The sequence below is a fragment of the Haemaphysalis longicornis genome, unplaced genomic scaffold (assembly GCF_048455015.1).
Source record: "Haemaphysalis longicornis isolate Haplotype H1 unplaced genomic scaffold, Haemaphysalis longicornis Haplotype H1 scaffold_1, whole genome shotgun sequence".
Lineage (NCBI taxonomy): Eukaryota > Metazoa > Arthropoda > Arachnida > Ixodida > Ixodidae > Haemaphysalis > Haemaphysalis longicornis.
The window spans coordinates 185,474,866-185,488,317 of record NW_027526203.1 but is presented as its reverse complement, the minus strand read 5'-3'; the positions used below and the strand labels follow the sequence as shown (position 1 = coordinate 185,488,317).

The 13,452-nt window shown below is 50.3% G+C and overlaps 1 pseudogene; it reads left to right on the top strand.

Annotated features, from left to right (window-relative positions):
• Positions 1-1,980: 1,980 nt before the first annotated feature.
• The window catches only part of LOC144155970 (solute carrier family 25 member 35 pseudogene), a 21,973-nt pseudogene continuing 10,501 nt past the window's right edge, over positions 1,981-13,452 (top strand).

Genomic DNA, 13,452 nt, shown 5'->3' with positions numbered 1-13,452 from the left:
TCTTTTACCAACACACTGCTTGCACACCAATAAAAAAATATTGTAACAGGTGTCAAAATGTTTTACTGTAATCGTAAAAAGTTTGTTACTGGAATAATTGCAAAGAGCAATATTTGGGTACTGTGCTGCATTAAGTGTGAACCTGCATGTCTGTGCACCAGGACAGTCTGTAGTGTGGACATTACCTCCTATCCAGTTATGTTGATAACACGATGCGCAGCGCAATTTCGGACTTACCAATTAGCTTAAACGAATAAGGTGCCCTAAGCCACCTGTCAGCTTAATGTGTTCTCTCATGCATAATTTTAGGCTATAATCGTTTTCTCTCATAAAATTAGTGCCCGTGCCAGCCCGCCAACATATTTTGCTTTCAGTAAATAATCCTTTCTATTTATTTTTACTCGTTGCAAACCCAAAACTGTTGTTTGGTGTTAATTTCCGATGAATGCAATTTTAAGGTATTTTGCTTCTGCTGCCCACGTAACAAAAGGTGAGCCCCGTCATGCCGCCGCTGTGTAGCTTCTTTCCCATCTCCTCATGTACCTATGGAATGTGAAGTTGAAAAGAAATGAAATGAAGCTTGCGGGCTCACAAACACGTTGAAGGAAACTTGGGTCAACGCACCGAGTCATCGATAGGAATATGGAAGGCGTGACGCTTAGAGGTAGCTAACGAGCGTCGTGCGATAGCGAACGCACTAAAGTGAGGAAGACATTCAACCTCAATTTAACGGAAAGGCGTGAATTTGGGCGAGACGGATAATGGACCTTTTTCCACTAGCGTAGCCCTCTATCGGTGGCCGCCCGAACTACACTTTGTAATTATGGAAGAAAACGCCCCCTTTTTTCCCGCATGCCCAGCGCAGTTGAGGAAGCCGGCCCAGGCGCCACGCATGGTTTCAGTGGCAGAGAAATTTCTCGATGGCAGCCTTAACGCAGCTGTCGGCCGTTTTCGGGGATTTTAAGCGAAGTGGGGTGGCAAACCGACTTTAAAGGCCTGCCAGCCATCGTCGCTGGGGAGCTGGAGCGGCATTACGACCCCACGCACGCTGGTTCATCATGAAAAAGGCAGATTCGGCGTGGGCGAACTTTCTAAAAAAATCTCAAGCCACAGCTGCCGTTCGAGCGGACGCGCAGTCTACCGCAGCATAAGATTAGGGCATCCTGCACGAGCTGCCCTTTCGGAAACAACACTCGCACGTGCGTTGCCTCTCGACAGTGACACAGAGATAAAAACAGCACTCGATAGAACGCGAACAAAGATAAAAGCGAACAACAATGAAGTGAAAACTCGAAAGCAAAAAAATTATGAAAATAGAGAAAGAAGGCAAAGATAGCAGAGCTCAGAATGTCTTTCTTTAATTACTTTGTAATTTCTCTCTGTGAGCGCCCCTTTCCTGGCCAATCCCCCTGAGTGGGTATGAGCCATCTCTTTTGGCACCACCACCACCACTACCAAACGGAGCAGCACTTAGCTGGCTCGGCGCTCGCAACTGGCTAATCCAATATTGCGTCGTTTTGTTTACATTTTGCCCCTCCCCCTCCCCTCATTAATGATGGTGTATCAGTCGCTGGGAGCGAGGGTAGCGCATGCCCCGAGCGCAACTGCGAAAAGGTCCATTGCTGAGTACTCACAGCAGATGAACCACCCGAGTAACAGAATTAAGAGAAGCAGGGGACGGCGGAATATGGTTAATTGGTGCAAAAAATGAATTGGAATAGAGTAGCATAGCAGCCTCCACCTCTTGTTTTGAAAGATGAATAAGTAGGGAATTTTTTTAAATCTTTACTTTTTTTTTGTATTTTCTTCGTCTCTTCACTCTTATTCTAAATTGCACCCACTGGAGGGTGCTGACCTTCCTTAGGATTGGTCCACTCCCCGTAGTTCGCGCGTGTCCTCTTTGAGGGTGTCATCATCATTGTCGTCTCATCGAGTCAGCACCGGCAGTGGCAGAAGAAACGGACGCAGCGGCGTTCAGCCATGGTGCCCCCCTGGAGCCTCGGGTGTCGTCGGTTGCCTCTCGGTGGGTCCGGAGGATCCCTGTCGCTGGGTCTTTTCGGCCCCCTGAACGAAGTCCTGGAGCAGTACGCCAGCAAGCCCGTAGCCGAAATCGTGGTTGGCGCCGTCGCCGCCTGCACCGGGTCCCTGGTGGCGCACCCCATCGAGGTTGCCAAGCTGCGCATACAGCTGCAAGGGGAGCTCCTGCAGCCCGTCGCAGGTGCGGAGAACAAGCGTTGCCGACACTTCTCGCACTATGCGATCCTTTATGACACCATACGCTTGTATGAGGTCTGCTTGTTCGAGATTCACATTTAGTTGCCATGCGCTAACTACATGCTTAATGCAACGTGTGAAACTCCTCAAGCAGAATCGCATTCCTGCGTGAATGGTTCTGCGTGCTTTCTCTTTCATCCTATACTCTCTCCTCCGACTATTGGCTCAAAGGGACGAGTGGTGCTGATGGTGTTTTATGTGGTTAACTCGGAATAAAGCGACAGCGCGCTTCATGAGCATCCGGTGACGGAATTTCTGTAACTTTACAGAGAACTGTCGCGGTGGCTCAGTGGCTAAGGCGATGTGCTGCTGAACCTAAGACGCGGCTTCGATTACCGACCGCCGCGGCCGCCTTTCGAAAATCGAAGGCGAAAATCGAAAACGCCCTTGTGTTCGAGATTTACGCTCATTAACATGTCCCCAGGTGGTCAAAATTAATCCGGAGCCTCCACTACGGCACGTCTCATCGCCTGTGTAGCGTCTGCGCGTCAAACTTCAGAATCAATCAATCAATCAATCAATCAATCAATCAATCAATCAATCAATCAATCAATCAATCAATCAATCAATCAATCAATCAATCAATCAATCAATCAATCAATCAATCAATCAATCAATCAATCAATCAATCAATCAATCAATTATATATCAATCAATTATATATCAATCAATCAATCAATCAATCAATCAATTAATCAATCAACTCTACAGATGCCGGCCTAACTCTGCCGCTTAGCTACACACAGGCACACACGCGCGCGTGCGCACATACACGCAAACCCAATCCGATCCTTGCGTCAGTGGCCCGCGTAACACAGCATTCTACCTCTTGCGAATAGCGACAATTTCGCTCCCGTTCCGCTGGGTGACAGGTGGGTATCCATGTGAAGGAAAGATACCTCGCCCTTAAAAAGGGGCAACATTGTACTTTGCCATGGGGCGCGCAGTCATGCTGCTGCCATTCGATTATTTTTTTTTTCACATGTAAGGGAAGAGCTGGGTGAAGGCCACCGGCTCTTATGGGCGGGTCTTGAACCGGCTCATCGTGCACACTCTCAGGTCAGGATCAGGTCAGTCCTCAGTATGGCCGTATCGGTGACGGTGGCGATTCATCGTAACGTACTTAAGTATTGGGGATTTTTTTCTCAGAACTAGGCGAAAAATCATACACTTCATTTAGCTATTTGACAAAAATAAAAAAAAGCAAACAAATAGACGTACTCCCGTGTTACCTAAGTAGAACGTGAAACAGTCAATTATACAATTATTAAACAGTTTTGAATAACCAGTTTTAAAAAGACGTGACTAGGTAAATTGTGAGGTAGTTTTAAGCACCAAAGGGAACATATATGACTGCCACCAGCGTCCCGACAGAGAGAACACGATCGCTGCATGTGCTGATAAATATAATGCCGTACAGTAAAATGTCCTTTCTCGAGACTAACAACTTGTGTTCAAGGATCTTAGGCCATCCTGATGAACACTCTTATCCCAAGTAATTGTTATTAAAAATTATTATTACAATTTAGCTGCATGAAAATGTTCTCAGATCAAAAAATTAAGACTTTTCTTTTTTATTTGCTCCGTTTTCTCATAAATGTAAACGTTGTTTTGATTTGGCAAGTTTAGTTGCCAATTCATTCGTATATTTCAGTGTAAATAGATAGCCTCACAAATAGTGATTACTGGTGATTAATAGTGACCAGTGGTTATTTAAATTTGAACGACATCGACAATACGTTGCCGAGTTTTTATGGATAATGTTCATGGTATATTTGAGGAGGTAGGGTTTTTCGAACACGCTTTTCTCGTGAGGCAGGCATAAATCACATTCTGCGGCAGAATGATTTAAACTCCACCATGCTACGGTGAGATTTTCGGTATGCTAGACTTTCTTGAACCAACGGCTCGGGAGCTGCTCCAGAAGGACGTGAAGTCGAGGATTAACTTAGCGGTTCATTATGCGACGCGAACGAGCTTGCAATTGCGTACATACAACTGCTGCAGAACATTTACACTACTAATTTACTTCAGGACGAAGATTTCGGGTAGATATCATAACTTGTTTGCTAAGCTCTGCATAGTATTCACACCATCAACAGTCAAAGATGTCCGGACGTAATAGTCGTGGTGGCGTTTCGTGAAGTAGTCCTTGTTTTTTTTTTTGCAATTACGGTTGTGATGGAAGGTGGTTGGCGAGGACAAAATAACTGTCGCGGAGTTTTAATTTAGCACTTTGTTGAGACGACTCTTAAACACGTCGCCACAGGCTGCCCTTAGAGAAAGCTGTAAAGGATGACAGCGAACTGTGCTCAAGCAGTACGACAGCTGACCCACAACGCCCTTCGCAACAGCCTATTCCAAACTTTTCGGCACTTTGAGGAACCCCGTTGGGTTTTTCATTAAGATTGCCATCTGTGGGTCACCCGTTCCTTTGACCTTTGCGTTTAAATATGGAACGCATGAGTGAGCTTAGTGTCCGGCCTCCCGTAGGGAATTCTTTCGGAATTCTTCGCCCCCACAGTGTTTGGCAGTGAATGCTTTCGAGTCCATGTTGAACCGTTTCGAATCGCAGATACCTGTGTAAGCCCTGCGCACGCTGACAAATCGGTACGCTGTTTAGCAGGCACGCCTAAAGTGCGCGTTCTGCGGGAGCGTTCCGCGAACATTCCCGGGTTAGCACGCTTATACAGGCACGTGCTCGCGCGCTGGCAGGCGCCATCCAAACATGGAGTAGCTATTCTGGGGCGGTTACAAAGGGTCCTAAGAGGAACATATAAATCCGTGCTCAGCGGACAGCAGGCGGAAGTGCATTTACCACCAACGGAGTTATACATAGCTCAACAGATCTTGATTCGTAACTTATCATAATCACCTCCATACTGCGTGGTGATTATGGTGAATATCGTGTGCATGGCTGACACGATATTCAGCCAATTGTCGCTGGTTCCTCTTTTGAGTCTGCAGCAAAGTTCCGTCACTACGCCAAATGATAATTAGAGCAGCAGGACATCGAAGGGTATGTCTAGGTGATTTTGCTTCCTGCCCTTCCCTGCTGTTCTAACACAGCTTCAACAAAACCTTACATTCTTACGCAGGCAGGTCCGCGCGGGTACCTCCAGTATACCGCAACACTGTGCAAGCGATGTACACGATTGCCCGCTACGACGGCGTTCTGGCCCTTTACCGAGGTCTTCTTCCAAATTTGGCCTACCAGTTTCTGGCAAACGGCTTGCGCCTGGGTATCTTCCAGATGAGTGATGACTTGGGCCTCACTTCGGACAAAAATCTTGAACCCAGCATCACTTTGACTGCTGTCTTCGGTGGCCTGTCCGGAGCCATTGGGGCCTTCTTCAGCTCGCCTCTATTTCTGATAAAGACACACATCCAGGTGGGTCTTCCCGCCCTTCCTCTTTTAAAGTCGGGACTTAGCGCCGTAACGAAATAATTATTCAGTGCAATCTCATAAGCGTATTTTTATTGATTATATGGCGTATGCTTGTTTACATTGCCCACTTGTACGCCATGGCAATTATATCGTCAGTCACCGCCTTCATTCATATAATACAAAAAATGCAGGTGTAATTATTTCCATCGGAAGTTACGATTTTGGGGGGAGGGCATGTGCTTGGCTCTCCGCAGTACTAGAGCCCAAGGAGCAGGAAGGCACTGGTAACCGATGTCCCGGTTCGTTCTGCCAGACCACGCGTTCGTCCAGGGCCAAGCAATGCCAATCGGCCTTGGCTTCCTCTTCTTGCATCGGCTGTGTTACGAATCAGCCCGCCGCTGTGCTTCGTGCAATACTCCACGGCTGTGTGGCGAAGCCTCCACTACGAGCGCCTTTGGAGCAGGCCTCCTTGTCGGTGACTCACGCTTCTGGCCGACGGATTCAAACAAGCTGCTACACGTCTTGATCGTTGGCGCCTCGCTATCGGCGTGGTTCAAACTTCGGTGGCGCCGACGCAGCACACAGAGACTTGTCCGAAGGACACGGAAGCCGCTGCGGGGACCTCCTCTCTCCCCTCTCTCGGACTCAGCGTGCGCCGCTACTACCGACCGCTCAGGAACTCTGGAAATACCGTTGTGTGTGTCTGTGCCGTTCGTGTCGTGTGCACAATGTAGAGGGAACACTTGTTTGACCGTTAGCGCTTTGGGTATAAATAATACCCCCCCCCCCCCCCCCCCCCCCCAAGCGCAGTAGTTCATTCCTGTTTGAGCAGTGAATCAATGCTGTCACTCTGCTCTAGTTCTGTACTGTAACCTTGCCCGTCGGGGCATTGCTCTTGTCTGGCTTCGGCCCATCTCTCGCCATGAAGTAGTCAAGTTAAATTTGCCTTCGGCTTCTGGTCTTCTTCGAGGCAGCAACATTGGCTGGCCGCTCGCTTCACCTCACTACCACACGCACGTCGGAGGCGACGGAGCTCGTCTCGGGTACGCCTTCCCGTATACAACAACTGGTTGGCAGCGGTTGGATGGCAATTTCATAACACCTGAACTAGCCGTGCGAGATCCAACACCACGGACGTCAAGGCGGCTTCGGACTTCGCAGAATTCACGGCGGACATTGGTGAGTGCGGGACTTTTCATTACTGAGTTTTACCAGGCTTTGGAGGATAGGTGGTAGGGCGTGTGTTTTTATCGCGTTGGTTATTCGCGCAAACCATTTTTGGAGCAGTGGGAAAGCAGTACTCTAGACCGGCCATGAATTTGAAGGCGTTGAAAAAAACCGCAGTTGTTGGAGCTTGCAATAGAGTTGCGCTTGGATGTTTCGGACGAGGTAAGAAAGCCAGAGCTAATACAGGCTATACTCGCTGTTGGGGCTCACGATGACGAGCTGTCTGAGTGGATTTAGCTGATCAGTGGCAGGGAGACCGCTAAACGTCAGGCTGCAGAGGCTGAACGCTAGCGTAAGGTACGCGAGGAAAGAAAGCGAGAACAGGAGCGAGAGAGGCAGAAACAGGAACGAGAGCAGGAGCGTCAGCAGGAGAGAGAGCATGAGCTCCTACTCGATCGAGAAAAGCGACAGCATGAGCTGGAAATGAAGCGTCTAGAGATCAACGCATCTCGATCTAGGCGTGAGAGTGACAGAAGCGCGCCAAGCGTGCAGTCTGTGGCGACTGAGCGACCTACGTTGCGAATGGGTGACCTAATGCGACCCTACAAGGTAGGAGAAGACATCGGTACCGCCTTTTTTGGTCAATTTCGAGCGTACGTGCGAGAGGGCCCAGTTTAGCCGAGACACATGGCCGCAAAAGCTGCATACGCTTTTGCCGGGTGAGGCATCCGACGTGATGGCCCGCTTGCCAAAGGAGGAGGCGGAGGACTACGAGAAAGTAAAGTCGAGCCTACTGCGGAAGTACAGGAGGTCGGCAGAGGCGTTTCGCCACAAATTCCGTGAAGCCGAGAAAGCTAAAGGCGAGTTGTACTCGGAGTTCGCTTATAAGCTGAGGGCTAACATGGAAGAGTGGCTCAAAGAGGCAAATGCTTTCGGAGAGCACGACAGGGTAGTTGAGTGCTTCGGTCTCGAGCAGTTTTACCGCCGTCTACCAGAAAACCTGAGACTTTGGGTGCGAGACAGGCCAGGGGTAAATACTGTGGATCAGGCAGCTCATGTAGCCGACGGGTTCGTCGCACGTCGAGGTGCACAGGGGCCGAAAGACGGCCAAAAAGAGTTCAGGCCGAGGCCTGATAAGTCAGGGCCGAAAGGCCGAGCTACGCACGAAGACGGTGGAAGCTAGCAAAGTCGTTTTCTCGGGTAGTGAAACTGACCGGTTAAACGAAAAGAGCGCAGACGCCGAGGAGCAGCGCCGAAAGAAAGCTTTTGAAGCGCGCAAACAGATTGTGTGTTACAACTGCGGCGAGACGGGACATTTCGCTGCGAGTTGCAAGAAAGGCAAACTCGTCTGTCACGTGCTAGATCAGAGTGAGGACAGCAGGCAGTTTCTGGAGCCGTATGTACGTGAGCTCGTCGTCAACGGTAAACCGTGTCGAGTTCTTGGCGACTCCGCGGCAACGGTGGACATGAACCACCCATCATACGTTGAACCGGATCAGGTGACGGGACAGAGTGTTTGGGTGAAGCAGGCCGTAGCAGCACGAAACGTGCGCCTGCCAATTGCTAAGGTCAGCATTCGAGGTGCGTTTGGTGAACTTGTCACGCAAGCGGCAGTATCCCTACAACTTCTTCCGGAATACAGGTACCTATTCTCGAACAGGTCGGATCAGCTGTTACGCGACAAGGGGTACAATTTCGATGAAACTGCCGAGGGAAGAATCATCTAAGCTCGCTGCGAAGGGCTCAAGTAAGAATAGTGTCGCCACCTCTGAGAAGAACGGCGAGACTCAGAGAGATAGCAAAGATGGGGCATTTCCGGAGAGGGCAGCGTAAGTCCACTGTGTGTAAGGCCCGTACTGTGAGTGGAGATGGGCCAGCGTCGTGTTCGGAGTGCTCACTGCTCAGGTTCACGGTAGGCTTTGGAAATGGCCGACCCGAACGCGCGCAGTTCGCAGGCTGACGACATTCCGCGGGAAAGCTTAAACCGTGACGTTAGCGAAAGGAGGCAACACGAGTCCGTTGAAACAAAAGGTATTTCTCCGTACGCGAGTTCAGAACCGAGCTACGCTGGGGCAGAGCCGGCAGTCGAGACACTGGACGGTATTCACGGTGCAGCTAAGCGTAGCGATGGCGCCACAACGGAGCGGGCCGTTAGCGTTCCACCTCCAACTCAGGTACTCGATGTCGAGCAACGGCCAGCCAAGCACGCAGTCATTCCGGTGTCGCCTGGTGTTGAGCCGTCTTCTGAGACCGGGACGTCCGTACCCAGATTGGCCTTGACAGCCGGAAACGAGGACGAAAACACCCTCAGGTGTCCGCTTTCCGACAGTGTCGCAGAAAAGTGTGCCAAGAGCTCTTATGCGCGCCTCTGAGCGGCCGAGAACGAAAGGGCACGCCTTGCTCGAGTGGTGGAAATTAGAGCAGTTCTCTCCGCGCGCTCAAAATACGTCTCGGAAGAAGGCCGATGTCCTCTCGAGCGGTCGCAGCAGCTTTCAGAGAACGGGTGCACCTAAGGTGTGATTCAAAAAGGGGAAATCTCAGGGCAATGACGAGAGCTCAAATCGCAGCTCTCAGTGCGAGAAGTGGCCTGTAGGCGCCTCACTTTCTCAAATTTATTGTTTTTCCTGGAGCAGGTTTCGCCCATTACGATTACATTTCTTTTGTCTGGGACATTTACAATCACGCGAAATGTCACCTTTCAAGTTTGTGTGCTTGGCTAAAGTACTGCTGGGCTAAAATATAACTAGTGTAGTTAGTTATTCGCGTATTTTATCGCAACTGAACGCCTGCTAGAGCTTCAGTGTGGATTTCTCTTAGCACTTGCCAGCGATGCGGTTGTGTCTTCCTGTGTTGTTCTGTTGCTTGCCTGACCAAGGCAGAGACGTTCTTGGCGCGCCACTGCTCGTCCAGTAACTGGCCCGGAGAAGCTCCAGCGTGGCGTCATACAGCCTAGGCCTGAAGTCAAGCATCTGGCGAGCACTTTCTCTGAAAGCATCCCTCCGAACAACGGTTGAAGACCCTTATCCATTGGTATCTCGGAACCCCGGCGGAGAAGCTGTTACGAATCAGCCCGCCGCTGTGCTTCGTGCAACACTCCTCGGCTGTGTGGCGAAGCCTCCACTACGAGCGCCTTTGGAGCAGGCCTCCCTGTCGGTGACTCACACTTGCAGCCGACGGATTCAAACAAGCTGCTACACGTCTTGATCGTTGGCGCCTCGATTATCGGCGTGGTACAAACTTCGGTGGCGCCGACGCAGCGCGTAGAGACTTGTCCGAAGGACGCGGAAGCCGCTACGGGGACCTCCTCTCTCCACTCTCTGGAATTCAGCGTGCGCCGCTACTACCGACCGCTCACGAACTCTGGAGTGTTGTGTGTGTCTGCATTTTGTGTCGTGTGCACAATATAGAGGGAACTCTTGTTTGACCGTTAGCACTTTGGGTATAACTAATACCCCCCCCTCCAAGCGCAGTAGTTCATTCCTGTTTGAGCAGTGAATCAATGCTGTCACTCTGCTCGAGTCCTGTACTGTAACCTCGCCCGTCAGGGCATTGCTCTTGTCTGGCTCCGGCCCTTCTCTCGCCATGAAGTAAACAAGTTAAGTTTGCCTTCGGCTTGTGGTCTTCTTCAAGGCTACAACATTGGCTGGCCGCTCGCTTAATGCCACACGCCTATCGGAGGCGACGGAGCTCGTCTCGGGTACGCCTAGCGTCACTAAATAAGCTACGCTTAAGAGTACCGCCACTTTGCGCACCCGGGAGCGTCTGGGGGCCATTTTGTTTCTGGCTTGCAGTGTTGCCATCTCTCCTAACGAAACCACCGCCGGTTGTGACGGGCAGAGTGTGACCGGCCGCCCTAGCGTCCGCGCAGCAGGGAGAGAGAGAGAGAGAGAGAGAGGAGAGGCGCCCGAAACAAAATGGCTGCGCCCATATGTAAACAAATATCACGTGGTGCCGACCGACCAATGAAAATCCTGGCGGCCCATAACAATGAGAGAAAAGAGTGCCGATACTCTAAAAGCCTTTATTTAGTGACGCTATACGCCTTCCCCTATGCAGCAACGAGTTGTCAGCGGTGGGATGACAACTTCGCAACAATGGGCATTTTGTATTTTCCTTCCTTCAGAACAGACCTGAGCTGAGTGGCAGCAGTAACGAGAGAAACCCAAAACTAAAAAAAAGAAAACAACGTCGGAGGCAAACTGTTTTTCCGAATAACAAAACTTTCTGGGAATATGCTTCCTTTATTGTCCATGGCAATTTTGTTGTCGGCTTACAATAAATTAAATGGCAATGTCATGCTATGCCAAAACACAGCGGCCTACAAGTTTATGCCACCATTTGCAACGCGCAACAATGCACGTTTTCGGGCGCCCGCAGCTTCGTGCAGCTCAACAGCGGCAGATTCGGTGGACGCTGATGCCTGCGAGCGCGATGCAACCAGCGCCCCTCTATACACCAGAGCTGCCTTGCCCTTTAAGACCGTCGCGCCCAGGATGACACGCCAGCAGAGCGGCGATTAAACATATCAGATAGGGTGCCGGGGGCAGTGCCAACGCACTCTCAGACCGGCGCTCCTTGGTTCCCGTCTGCGCTCATACGCGGCGCAGCGATGCAGTTCGGCCTAGACTTCCTGTATATAGCTCCCCTAGGGGAGCTAAGCGATATACAGGAACTCTAGTTCGGCCTAAGGTCCCTGTATTTTTACAGGGGCTTTAGTTCGGCCACCGCTCCCATGCTCTGTTTACTTCCGCGCGGACCTGTACGCCAGCCATTATAAGGCAACGTGGTCAGTAACTACGCTCAATGGGCGGCAATAGAGGTAAGGTTGAAATTTGCTCATCGTCCAAATGTTTGCGACATTCTGTTTCAGTCACGGAGTAGTTGTACTCCGCTTTCGTCAGAGTGTGACCTCCGTACTCCGCTACATATTATTCAAAACGAGTTTTGCGTTTAGAGCAAGGACAGCACCCAGACCAGTACCGCTGGAATCTGTAGGAGCTACTGTGGGATAATGCAGTGGGAGCGCTATGGTCGAAATGGCTCAGTATCGGTGACAGCGACAGAAGCCGATGCAAGGTCCGGAAAGCTCTTTCAGAAGAAGATGACCAGTTTAAAGCTTGTTTGCCTTCGCCGAGAGCAGCTGCGTCAACGACGCGATGATAGGCACAAAGTTCTCACATACCGTAGAAAGTGGGAGCGAAGCCCAATAAAATTTCGAAGGTTCGTCATTGTGCTATTCAGCGACCGCACGGAGCTCCAGGGGGTCTGGTAGGACGCTGCTTTTAGGTAAGACATGACAGAGTATAATGAGCCTACAATGCGCAGAAGGAAATTTCTTGAGATTCATTTGGCAGTCAGCCGATATAAGACACGTTATAACATAGTGAAGTCACTGGAGGCGTGTTGCAAAATGCTGCAAAAACATGACAATGTCATCTAAACAGCACAAAGAAATATGCCTCTTCAGTCCATTGGGGCGTCACTGGCCCATCATAGTCGGAAATGCAAAAGGTTCAATGCGTGAAGTCCGTCTGGTGTTACAAACCCTGTTTTCGCTCGGTCAGTTTTAGCTATAGGTATTTAATTGCCAGCAGCCCGAGCGCAGAAGTAACGGAGAAAAGAACTAACGAAGAAAAGAAGCAGGCGACCGCGTCGTCTAGTCGAGGGAGCGGATAAACTTCTTTTTGCGTGATCTGGTTTAAGCGTCGATAGTCCACGCAAAACCTAATCGACCCATCCTTCTTGGTAACGAGCACAACCTGAGAAGGCCAGGGACTAGTAGAGCGTCTAAAGATGTCCCCTTTCAGCATGTGGGCCACATCTTCGTTAACAACATGTTGAGCCATGGGTGACACGCGGTACGGCAGCTGCCGCAGTGGCGTGTCATTCGCAGTGTCAACTTGATGACGGACAGTTGACGTTCCATCCAAGGATGTTTTCTGCGATTTGAGGGGTGGGCAGAAATGGTGTAGGAGGCCGAGGAGTGCGCCACTTTGCTCTGAAGTGAGGTCGGTGTCCATGGAAGGCAGAAATGCTGCCGGATAGAAAGTGACGTCGAGGCTGAGGGCGTTAAGGTTGAACGTGTCTGAGTTGTCCGGGATGGCGACGACCAGATATGGTTCGACAACTTCGACGAACCCAAGACATTTGTCGTGAAGCACTGTAGAAGGATGTGGTGACGGCAGGCCCACATCATGCTTGAACCAGAACGAATTTCAATGACAGTGAATTGCAGGAGCATGATTGTGCGCGACGAAAACAAATGAGATGGCGTGAAGATTCCCGTTGCCTCCGCAAAATCGTTCCAACGGCACAGGTGCAGAAAGTTAACAGAACAGTTAGGCGGTATGCTGGCGTCGTCAGCAGCAACAAATTTTACACTGCTCACAATCACCTTATTATATAAAGTAAGCACGTGCTTAAGCTGCCTTTCAGCCAATCAGCGTCGACCGTTGTGAGCACGCAGTTTTAAGCTGTCATGAAATATTGGACTAGTATAGCCTAGGAACATTTCATGTTAGTTGCGGTTGCGGTACCACCAATTGTTAACCACCCGGTGAAAATTACACGTGTCGCTTAAGGTACGCAAATGTATTGCAGTGAGGCTATTGCTAAAATTGCTG